Consider the following 9,516-nt stretch of genomic DNA (forward strand, 5'->3'; position numbering starts at 1 on the left):
ACCCCAAGGTCAGAGAAACTTGGGTAAGTCCAAGGTGGAAGTGGGAGGGCGGCTATGAACTACCTCTATCAGCTCATCTAGGACAGATGCAAGTTGAAGTCTAACTTTGGCAGATCAGTTTTTTTTTGGAAGAAGTGGTGAGGAGGTCAGGAGTAAACACGCTTATTCAACCTCACAGGAAAAATGAGCTCTTCAAACTGTGACCTGAAGGGAGGAGGGCCAGGATGAACCCACCTAAACTGTGATCTCCCAGCCTTCATTTCCAAGAGAGGTTTGGGGCAGCCTTGGAAATAGCTACTCCCCAGCTTGCCTGGCATGTAAAAGTTACTGTTAGAAAGTTGGGGTGGGGGGAAATGCATTTAATGCATTGTGCTACTAGCCTCACCCACTGAGAGGGCTGGTAGTTCTTATTTACAAGATTGGCTTATTCATGGCCACTGAAGCTAGGAGAGGCAGGATGGAGACAGAACCTAACAAACGAGTTATTTATATCTACATCCCAGACCTCAGAAGGAAAATTCCCATACTTAGACATTCCTAGATGGCGTGCGACACAGGATATTTAAAGTAACAATGGGCGCAAATTCTTGCTCACAGTTTTGGCAGTGCTCCAGTCTGCGAGTCCGCAAGAGAAAGGCTTGTTGGGCTGTGTAGCTCTAGGACAGAAAAAAAAGACTGTTTCTAATTTGGGACCTATTTAAGATCTGATTTCCCCCCTCCTTCCTGGAATTACAAGGAAAACATGATTTTGATTTTAGAGACAACATTCCGTGTAATCAACTCTGGAGGATTTTAGGAGTTGCGGCTCTGGAGGTCCCCCCTTGAAAATGAGAGGATTGTTAATAAACTAAGAGGATACATTTTGAAAAACCCTAGCTCTCCTCCTGGATTTCTTCTACCTGAGGGTGGAAATAGCCACCACCTCTGGGTTGTCTAGGAGCCAGACCCCTCCAAAAGGGCCAGATGACTGCCCCAAAGCTGGATGTGGCTGTCTACATAGCATTCATTGGCCTTAAGATACAACTTTGTGGCCTTAGCTCCAAGGAAAATCTCAGGAGGGTTTGAAAATGGTGACATTGTGTTAGATAGGAGTCTAATATAGTCAAGATGACTTCTTACGGCCCCATCACAACCCTATGATATTTTTAAACACCACCTTTGCAAAAATAGAAAATGTACCAGCTCTCTTAGCTAGAATGCCTTTGGCTAGCCATAACAAAAATTACTGGGCTAAAACTGGCTTAAATGATAAGAAAGATTTATTTTCTCATATAACTAGAAGTGTCAAGATATAATGGCTTCAGGATTGGCTATTATGGCAGCTCAGTAATGTTAAAAGGGACCCAGGTTCTTTCCATCTTTTCCCTCTGCATCCAGTGCTGGCCTTTAACCTCAGGCTAGCTCCCGTGATATTACTGAGCTGGCTACAGTGCCAGAACACAGGGAAGAAATTACAATGTCCAGTGGAACAAGAGATACCACCTCTTCCTTGATTCTCATGTTAAGGATGAAGAAATATTTCCCAGAAGCCTTCCAGCAGGTGCCTCCTCACATCCCATTGGTCAGAAGTGCATCACATGTCCATGTGTGACCCAATCACTAGTGAGAGAAATGGGACCAATGTGATGTGACTAGACCAATCAGGATCTATCCCTGGACCTGGAAATAGGGTTATTCTTCCTTGAGTCACATGGCAAAGGGGTAAAACTCAGGCATGGACTTGGGGTAGAAAACCAAAAAAGGGCAGAATGGATGTTGAGTACTCAACTGAGTGGTTTGTCGTATTCTCCTAGCAAACAATTTGGAGGCAACTTCACTGTCCATCAGTGGGAGGTGTATTCATCTCTTTTAAGAGTAAATATAATGATAGTCAATGTGTCAGGCCACTGTTTAGACTCTTCAGATACAGCAGTGAAAAAAATGGACAAGATCCTTGCCCTTGATGGGGAGAAGACAGATAATGAATAAGTAAATTGCATATATAATTGCAAATTGAAGGGAAGGACTAGGGATTATCAGGCAGCCCAGGAAGGCCTCTCTGAGCAGGCAATATTGCAGCCAGCAGCTGGAAGATGGAGTCAGCCAGTTCTAAAGGAGTGAAAGAAAAGCACGAGCTCTTGCAAGGGCTGAGAAGCAGGAAAGGGCTTCATAGCCTGTTGGGAGACAGAGGAGTGGGGCAAGTACTTGATGAGGGCGGGAGAGGTAGGCAGGGCTTGCTTCGGCAGGGTCTCATGGACCGCCTTAAGACGCTTGGCTTTCATTTTAAGTTCTATGGGGAGAAACTAAAGTTTTTTTGTTTTGTTTTTAATTATTTAATGTCTTTATTTTGAAAAATTTTAAGATTTACAGGAGAGTTGCAAAAAGAGTGCACAGTTCCCAGCTCCTTCTAATGTTAACCTCTGAGATAATCATGGTACATTTATCAAAACTAGGAAAACAACATCAGTACCTTGCCATATAGACTTCATTCAGATTTCACTGGGTTTTCCACTAATGTCCTTTTTCTGCTCCAGGATCCTGTATCTTGTTGAGTCATCATGCCTCCTTAGTCTGTCCCAGACTGTGACAGTTTCTCAGTCATTCCTTGTTTTTCATGACCTTGTTGCTTTTGAAGAATATTTATCAGGTATTTTGCAGCTTGTCCTGTCTGCTGTTTGCTCATGATTAGACTGGGTTATAAATTTGGGGGAAGAATATCAGAGACAAAGTGTCCACATCCCGCGGTACTGGGGATACACATCAACATGACTTGTCACTGGTGAACTTAACCTTGATGGCTCGGTGAAGGTAGCGTCTGCCACGTCTCTCCGCTGTACAATCACTAACTGCCCTTTTCCATACTTTAGCCTTTGGAAGTGAGTCACTAAGTCCACCCCGCACTCAAGGGGAGGAAGAAACCTGGAGGGCTTTAAGACAGGTAGTGACAAGAAAGGTTTGGATAAACAGTGATGGTCGCTGTGGACTACGCAGTGCTGAGATGTGCAGACCAGGAGCTGAAAGCCCAGTCACAGCTGCCTAGTTTGAAAGAAGATAAGTCTTTTCTGTTTCCTCCTGTTGATTGTCTTGGTTCTTTTTAAGGTGAACCCCATCACACGTAGGATTTTGGCCTGACTCAGAGTTGCCCCATCTGGCAGGGCTTCTGGGGAGGGAGGAACCTCCCGTGCGCCTGGTGACAGGCTGCTCTACGTAGTCCCCCCCACCCCCGGTACACACACACTCGGGGGCCTATTGACGCTCCTCTCGCTTTTGACCACCAGCTGCCGTGGGCAGGGCAAGCAGAGGGCGTGGTTAGGGTGGTCCCGGTGAGGCTGCAGCTGGCCGGGGCGGCGCATAGAAAGCAGAGCAGAGCCCACGGGGAGGGAGAAAGAGGTGGTAGTAAGGCTATAAAATGAGATACTATGCAACACCGGCTATTAAAAAGAGGGCAGAATACCATTGAAATACACACTTACAAATGATTAAAATGGGAAATTTGGTGTTTTCTTTATATATATAATATAATATATATATATATATATAAATGTGTACTTTAGATATATCTTATATAACATATATATATGCTGCCACATTTAAAAAAAACAAACAAGAGACTGTCCGAGTGTATTGTTAAATGGAAAAGGTTTTGTGCAGTATGATCCCTTCTACGGTTTTGAAGATGGGGATGATAACTAGAATCAAATATGTTAAACCGAGGATAGGGACATGGTGAGGAGTTTTGTTTCTGTTGTCTTCCTTTTCGTAACAATCATGTTATTTTAAAAGAAGATAATTTGATTTAAAAATTTTTGTAAATTAAGTACATTTTGCTCCTTTTCCCCTAAACCTTTCAATAGTTATTCTTGATGTGCCGGCCTGGTCTGGGTGGTGGATGTTTGATTCTGATGCATTAGTAGGTCCTTAGTAGATGCTCCAGTGACCCTGCATTCTCTAGAGAGGCCAGAGAAGCAAATGGCATAAATTCCTAAACTTTGCCTCCCTTTTCTCTTCTTGGGAATCTTCTATCACAGGCAGGTGGTTATGGGAGGTGAGGGATGGGAATTAGCCAGATTTCGTTTTGCGAACTTTTGTCCCCCAAGACCTCCTAGTCTACGAGTGATTCCACAGCGATGCAGCCCGGGCTTCCGGCCCAGAAATCCCCACAGTCGGCCAGTCCTATAGCCAGAAAACATCCTGCTGACACCTACCCCAGGGTCCATGTGTGGGCACCAAGGCGGGAAAGCACGACTTCTGAGTCAGGCCTGAAAGACCTACGGTGCATAACTTCACCTTCTAGAGCCTCAGTTTCTTCATCTGTAAAGTGGGGGTAATGAAAATACTATGATGGTGTGGGGATGAAATGGAATAACTGTTAAGGTACTTAACTGGCATTGTTCCAGGGACATGGTAAATGCCCAAGTGTCAGCCAGGTGAGATAAAAGCTGGTATTATTGTTATTCAAATCATTATGATTACATTGTGAAAATGGCTAGATGGAAATAAAGCCTGAGGCCACTTGTCCTTCAGTCTGACTCTCTTCTCAGTATAACATCAACTGATTAATTTAACAAATATTTATTGATTGCCTAGCCACAGGTTGCTTCCCAACAGGTTTGGGAATAATGCTCCCCCAGGCCCTCATGACCGGGGCTGTAGCCTGGGGAGGACAGGGAATCTGGGCTCAGGGAGCTGCCCCTCACTGACCGGTGGCCTGGAGGGGCTACCTCGGTGGGCAGCCCAAGGTCCTGTTCTATATGCACTGTGAGAAAGGTCAGGAAGCACTGAAGTCATGCACAAAAGAGGTCGTTTCTTGCCCTCATAGGGTTTATCCTCTAATGGAGGGGGACGGGCTGCAAACTGGTAAACAAATCCCCAAATAACTGCACATTCTCAGGAGTACTAGGAAACGCAGAGCATGGTGAGAGAGGGGAAAGATTACTGATGCGCCATAAAAGCTCATGGATCTTCTGGAGAATTTTTTTGTAGAAGACACTATAGCTCAGCTCATAAATACTTGAAAACCACAAACAATTTAATAGAGACAGGAAACCTGGTTCTTATTCTTGGCTTTTCAACTAACCAGCTGTGTGACCTTGGGCAAATCACTCATCTCCTCTTAGGGTCTCAAATTCCCATCCAGAAAGTGGGTGGATTGGACGAGTGATTCTTAACCTTTTTGGGAGACTACATACCCCTCTGAGAATCTGGAAAGCATCTCTTAGAAAAAAGCACAAACACACTGAAATTTATCTACAATGTCCACACGTTCGTAGACCCTCTCCTCCCTTAAACTTACCAGTGAATCCCAGGTTAAGAATCACTGGCCTCCAGGACTTGGAAGTTTTTTCTGGCTGATGATTCTGGTACCTGAATCTGAGTGTCATCCCTGCCATTTGAACAGCCTTAAGAAAGTCCCCAGATGGGTGTAGGGACATCATGATGTTTTGGGTTCAAGCACCCAAGGAGGGCAGTCAGGATTGACACCCACCAGCACTCAGAGCAGAGGCCACAGGTATTATCAATAAGAGCAGCAGGACATCAAGTTGCAAATGCCATGATCAATGGCAGTTGACCCAAGGGAATCCAGCCTGCAGATGATTTCACCTTCAGCCACAGCCAACTGCTGCCATGGGGAATGGGGTCCCAGCTCTTTTGACTTTTTAAAGAGAAGTTAAAAATCTGGGTTTTGAAACCTCTTAAGTTTTCAAATGATGACAACCAACAGTTTTTGAAAACACTGTGGATCAACAGTTTGTGAATTGCCACCTACACTGTCCTGACTTTCAGGTCGAAGATGGGAAACTGAGGCTAAGAGGAGAGCAGACAGTTTTTTTTCAATTCCAGGCTCTACCATGGGAGTCAGGTTTCCATCTGAGCTGGTATGAAGCTGTGTGTACCCCAGAATACCTATGTTCTTCTAAACCAATCTTTTGGGTGCAGACTTATTGTTGGGTGGGACCTTTCTGATTAGGTTGTTTCCGTGGAGATGTGACCCCCACCCATTCAGGTGAGTCTTTAGTTTACTGGAGTCCTTAAAAGAGCTCATGGAGAGAGAAAGAATGAGAGCTCAGAGCTGCCACAGAGCAAAGAGATGAAACCAAGACACAGACATGTGGAGATGCAGAAGGAAATATCCCAGGAGATGCCAGAAGCTGTTTGAAATCAGAAGCCAAGAGAGATGGACCAGCGTATGTTGTCATGTGCCTTCCCATGTGACAGAGAAACCTTGAATATCATCGTCCTTTCTTCAGAGTCAAGGGATCTTTCTCTGGATGCCTTAATTTGGACATTTTCATGGCCTTAGGACTGTAAATTTGTTACTGAATAAATCCCCTTTAAAAAAAAAAATCCATTTCTGGTATATAGAATTCCAGCAGCTTTAGCAAACTGAAACACCATCTTTAAGATATCCATAACAACAATTACCAGTGCAGAGCTGAGTGCACTAATCTAATCCTCACAGCCTCCCTCTGAGGGCAGAACTATTATTAGAAGGGCAGTTACACTCCTGGAGCCACAGCTAGCGAAGGCAGCAGAGCAGTTAGAAGGCTTAGTGCTCTTTGCCACCATGCTGTCTTCAGTAGGAGGGGGAGAGCTGTGCAAGGGGGCAGTCACTTTGCAGGGAAGTCCAAGGCCCTGGCCATCCCCATATGGGGATCTGGCCCCACCTGGATGGATTAGATCCCAGCATCTCAGAACTCCTTCGTAATCCAGGGCTGGCTGGACCCTTGCCTAGGAAAATGGTCAAAGAGTAGATTGGAAGAATGAGGGGAGGGAGAGTTCTGCTTGTACATGGAAGTTCCCTCTCCCCCACAACACACCACCTCCTTCTACCTCCACTGTGGTTACCTTGACACTCTTGCTCCCTGCCTCATCCGTCTGTTCTGAAGCTGGCATAGAGGAACATCAGCTGTCAATCACCCATAAAGCCACCAGGCCCCTGACTTCTGAATTACCTGAAGCACCCACAGCTCACTCTCTCCCCTGTAAGATTCTTGCCCCTTCCCCAAACACTGCCCCTGGTCACCTAATTAATTCAATGGCACAGGAAATCAGGAAGGCTGGCCATAAGTGATAAAGGGAGAGTTGATGGCAGTGTCATGCGTCACAGGAGATCCTTCCTGAGATGGGTTTGAGGATGGGGCCTCAGTATTTTACATGTGGCTGCTGTGGTGGTTAGACCTGGCCTCAAGGTCTAATCTTTTTCAATTAGTCTGTGTGATCTTGGTCGAAATAAACTACCAACAACTTCTACAGAAGCAAAAGTGGAAAGGAAACCACTTCTTGGAGGACACAAGGGAGGCATCCCAGTAATATCTGGATTAACTCTAAAAATTAGAATAAGACCTTAGTGTATGATGTGCAGGCTTTGGAGACACCTTCTTCCATTTAAAATCCCCAGTCTACCACTTATCTACTGTGTGGCCTTGGGCAAATGGCATAACCTCTCTGAACCTCAAGTTTTCTCATCTGTAAAGTGAGGCTGACCGTATCAACCTAATGTGATCATCGGCAAGATTGTAAATGATAATGGAATGTCCTTGCTTAATAAATGATAGCTTTTTAATTATTTCATAAGGCCACTTGCCTTCAGTACTCTGTGCAGGCTTAACAGTAGTGACAAGACTGCAAGTATTCCACCTATTGATGTTAGCAATTAGAACATCACCATTTATCTTGCCTTTTGGATCTTGGATTTTATTTTTGGAAGGGAGTGGTGAGTCTGAAGCACTTCCTCAATGGTAGGGGAGCAACTAGGAGAAGTCCACCTGAGCCCCCTCCCCAAAGAAAGCAGCCAGGCCAAGGGAGGGGACAGCAGGAGAGGAAAGGGACATGGAGGGGAGAGGAAAGGAACAGGGAGGGTTCCAAATCTTTCAACAATTCAGTGTTACTATAGGTGTCGGCGTAGGAAGTATCTTCTAGTGACAGAAGGAAACTAAGGGAGTTTTTCAGTCTTCTCCTACTTAACAGATACAGATGTATTCATAATTATCCCTCGCCTGGGGCCCGAAGCCCAGGTGGACTCCAGAAGGCCTGAGTTCCTGCCAGACAAGAGTCCTTAAAGAACATCATGTAGACAATTGGAATGCTATTTATCGTACAAAACACAATAAAACCCCGAGCTCTCTTCCTGTCTCAGAGACCCATAATTTATGAAAATTATACCTGCCCCAGGCCATGGACATATTGTTTTATTAAAGTTCTGATGAATAAACTTAAGGCTCTTAAAAATGTCCTCTCTTTCATTTGGCACACACCTCCAGCATGGAGCCTTCTGCCTGTATTCATTTGATTAGCTCACAAATGTACTTCGGAAAGTTGAATTAATTTCAAGTTGCAGGTTCGTCAGGCTGGCGGGGGTACCCAGCAGGTCTGGGCTGGGGCCTGGCCAAAGAACAAGGCTGTCTCATGGGGATTCTAGTCCCTAGGATTGCCTCCCCCAGACCAGCTTTCTGTAGGCTGAGCACCAGGGCTTGCTGGCCTCCTAGGGGTTACAGGTGTGAAAGGGTTGAAGTTCTGCTTCTTCCCCATTTAAAAACTTGATTGCTGAAGAGCCTTTTATTTGGTCCATCTTGTGTTCCTTCCCGAAATTGAATTGCTTAAATCCTTCAATTTGTCTTCCCAGCTCTATCCCCTGATCGTTTATTGGGCACGGAACAACTTTTCTGAACGTGTTACTGCATTTGTACGAGGTAAATGACAATGGTATCCACCACGCAGGCTTGTTGGGATGAAAAGATGATGCATGTTCAGCATCTGGCAAAATGAAACCATGCAGTAAATGCTTACCCTTATTATTACCCAAGACCCATTTCATAGCTGTGAACCGAGAGGAGCAGGCACCAACTAGGTAAAGAAAAGCAAAGAGGCACGTGTAACACAGGCGTGTTTCCAAGAAGCCCGTTTGGGTATGAGGCTTTAGGCACCCCAAAATGCTAGAAACAAAGTAAAACCAGTGGTAGGCCCGTCCTGTGTCCCTACCCACATGTGTCCCAATCAAGACTAAATCAAAGCCTGGTGTACACTAATTTGTACCGATCCGATTATACAGAAAATCCTCCCTAGTGCCGATGGCTTACCTTGTCAGGGAAGGAAAACAGGAGCACTAACCGACCGTCAATTGTTATGGCATCGGGCAATGGAGAGGGAGGCTAGAGCCGAGCTTTATTCAAAAAGTTCTAAGCAGACAAGACCACGTGGAGAAAGGAGCAGCCTTTGCGCCTTCTTGAGCAGTGACTTTGGGCTGGGTTTGTCTTGAAGAGAGGAGCTTTGACAAAGGATTGGAAGAGGCTGTAACTGGTGAGTCTGAGACCAAGAATTGGACTCAGGGCGGTTGATCTCATCTGTGGCTCCACTGCCCACCCCGTACCCCCAATTTACTGGCATTAACAGAAACATTTAATTTCTTCCCCAAAAGCCTATCTTCATACGTTCAAAATAAAGTCCCACTTTCAGTGTGATTTATGATTGGCTTATGAATTGATGGCAATGGAAAAAGTTTCCACCAGCTATAGAAGCTGCGAAGTGGCTCAGAAATTG

This window comes from Tamandua tetradactyla, chromosome 20 (assembly GCF_023851605.1).
Source record: "Tamandua tetradactyla isolate mTamTet1 chromosome 20, mTamTet1.pri, whole genome shotgun sequence".
Classification (NCBI taxonomy): domain Eukaryota; kingdom Metazoa; phylum Chordata; class Mammalia; order Pilosa; family Myrmecophagidae; genus Tamandua; species Tamandua tetradactyla.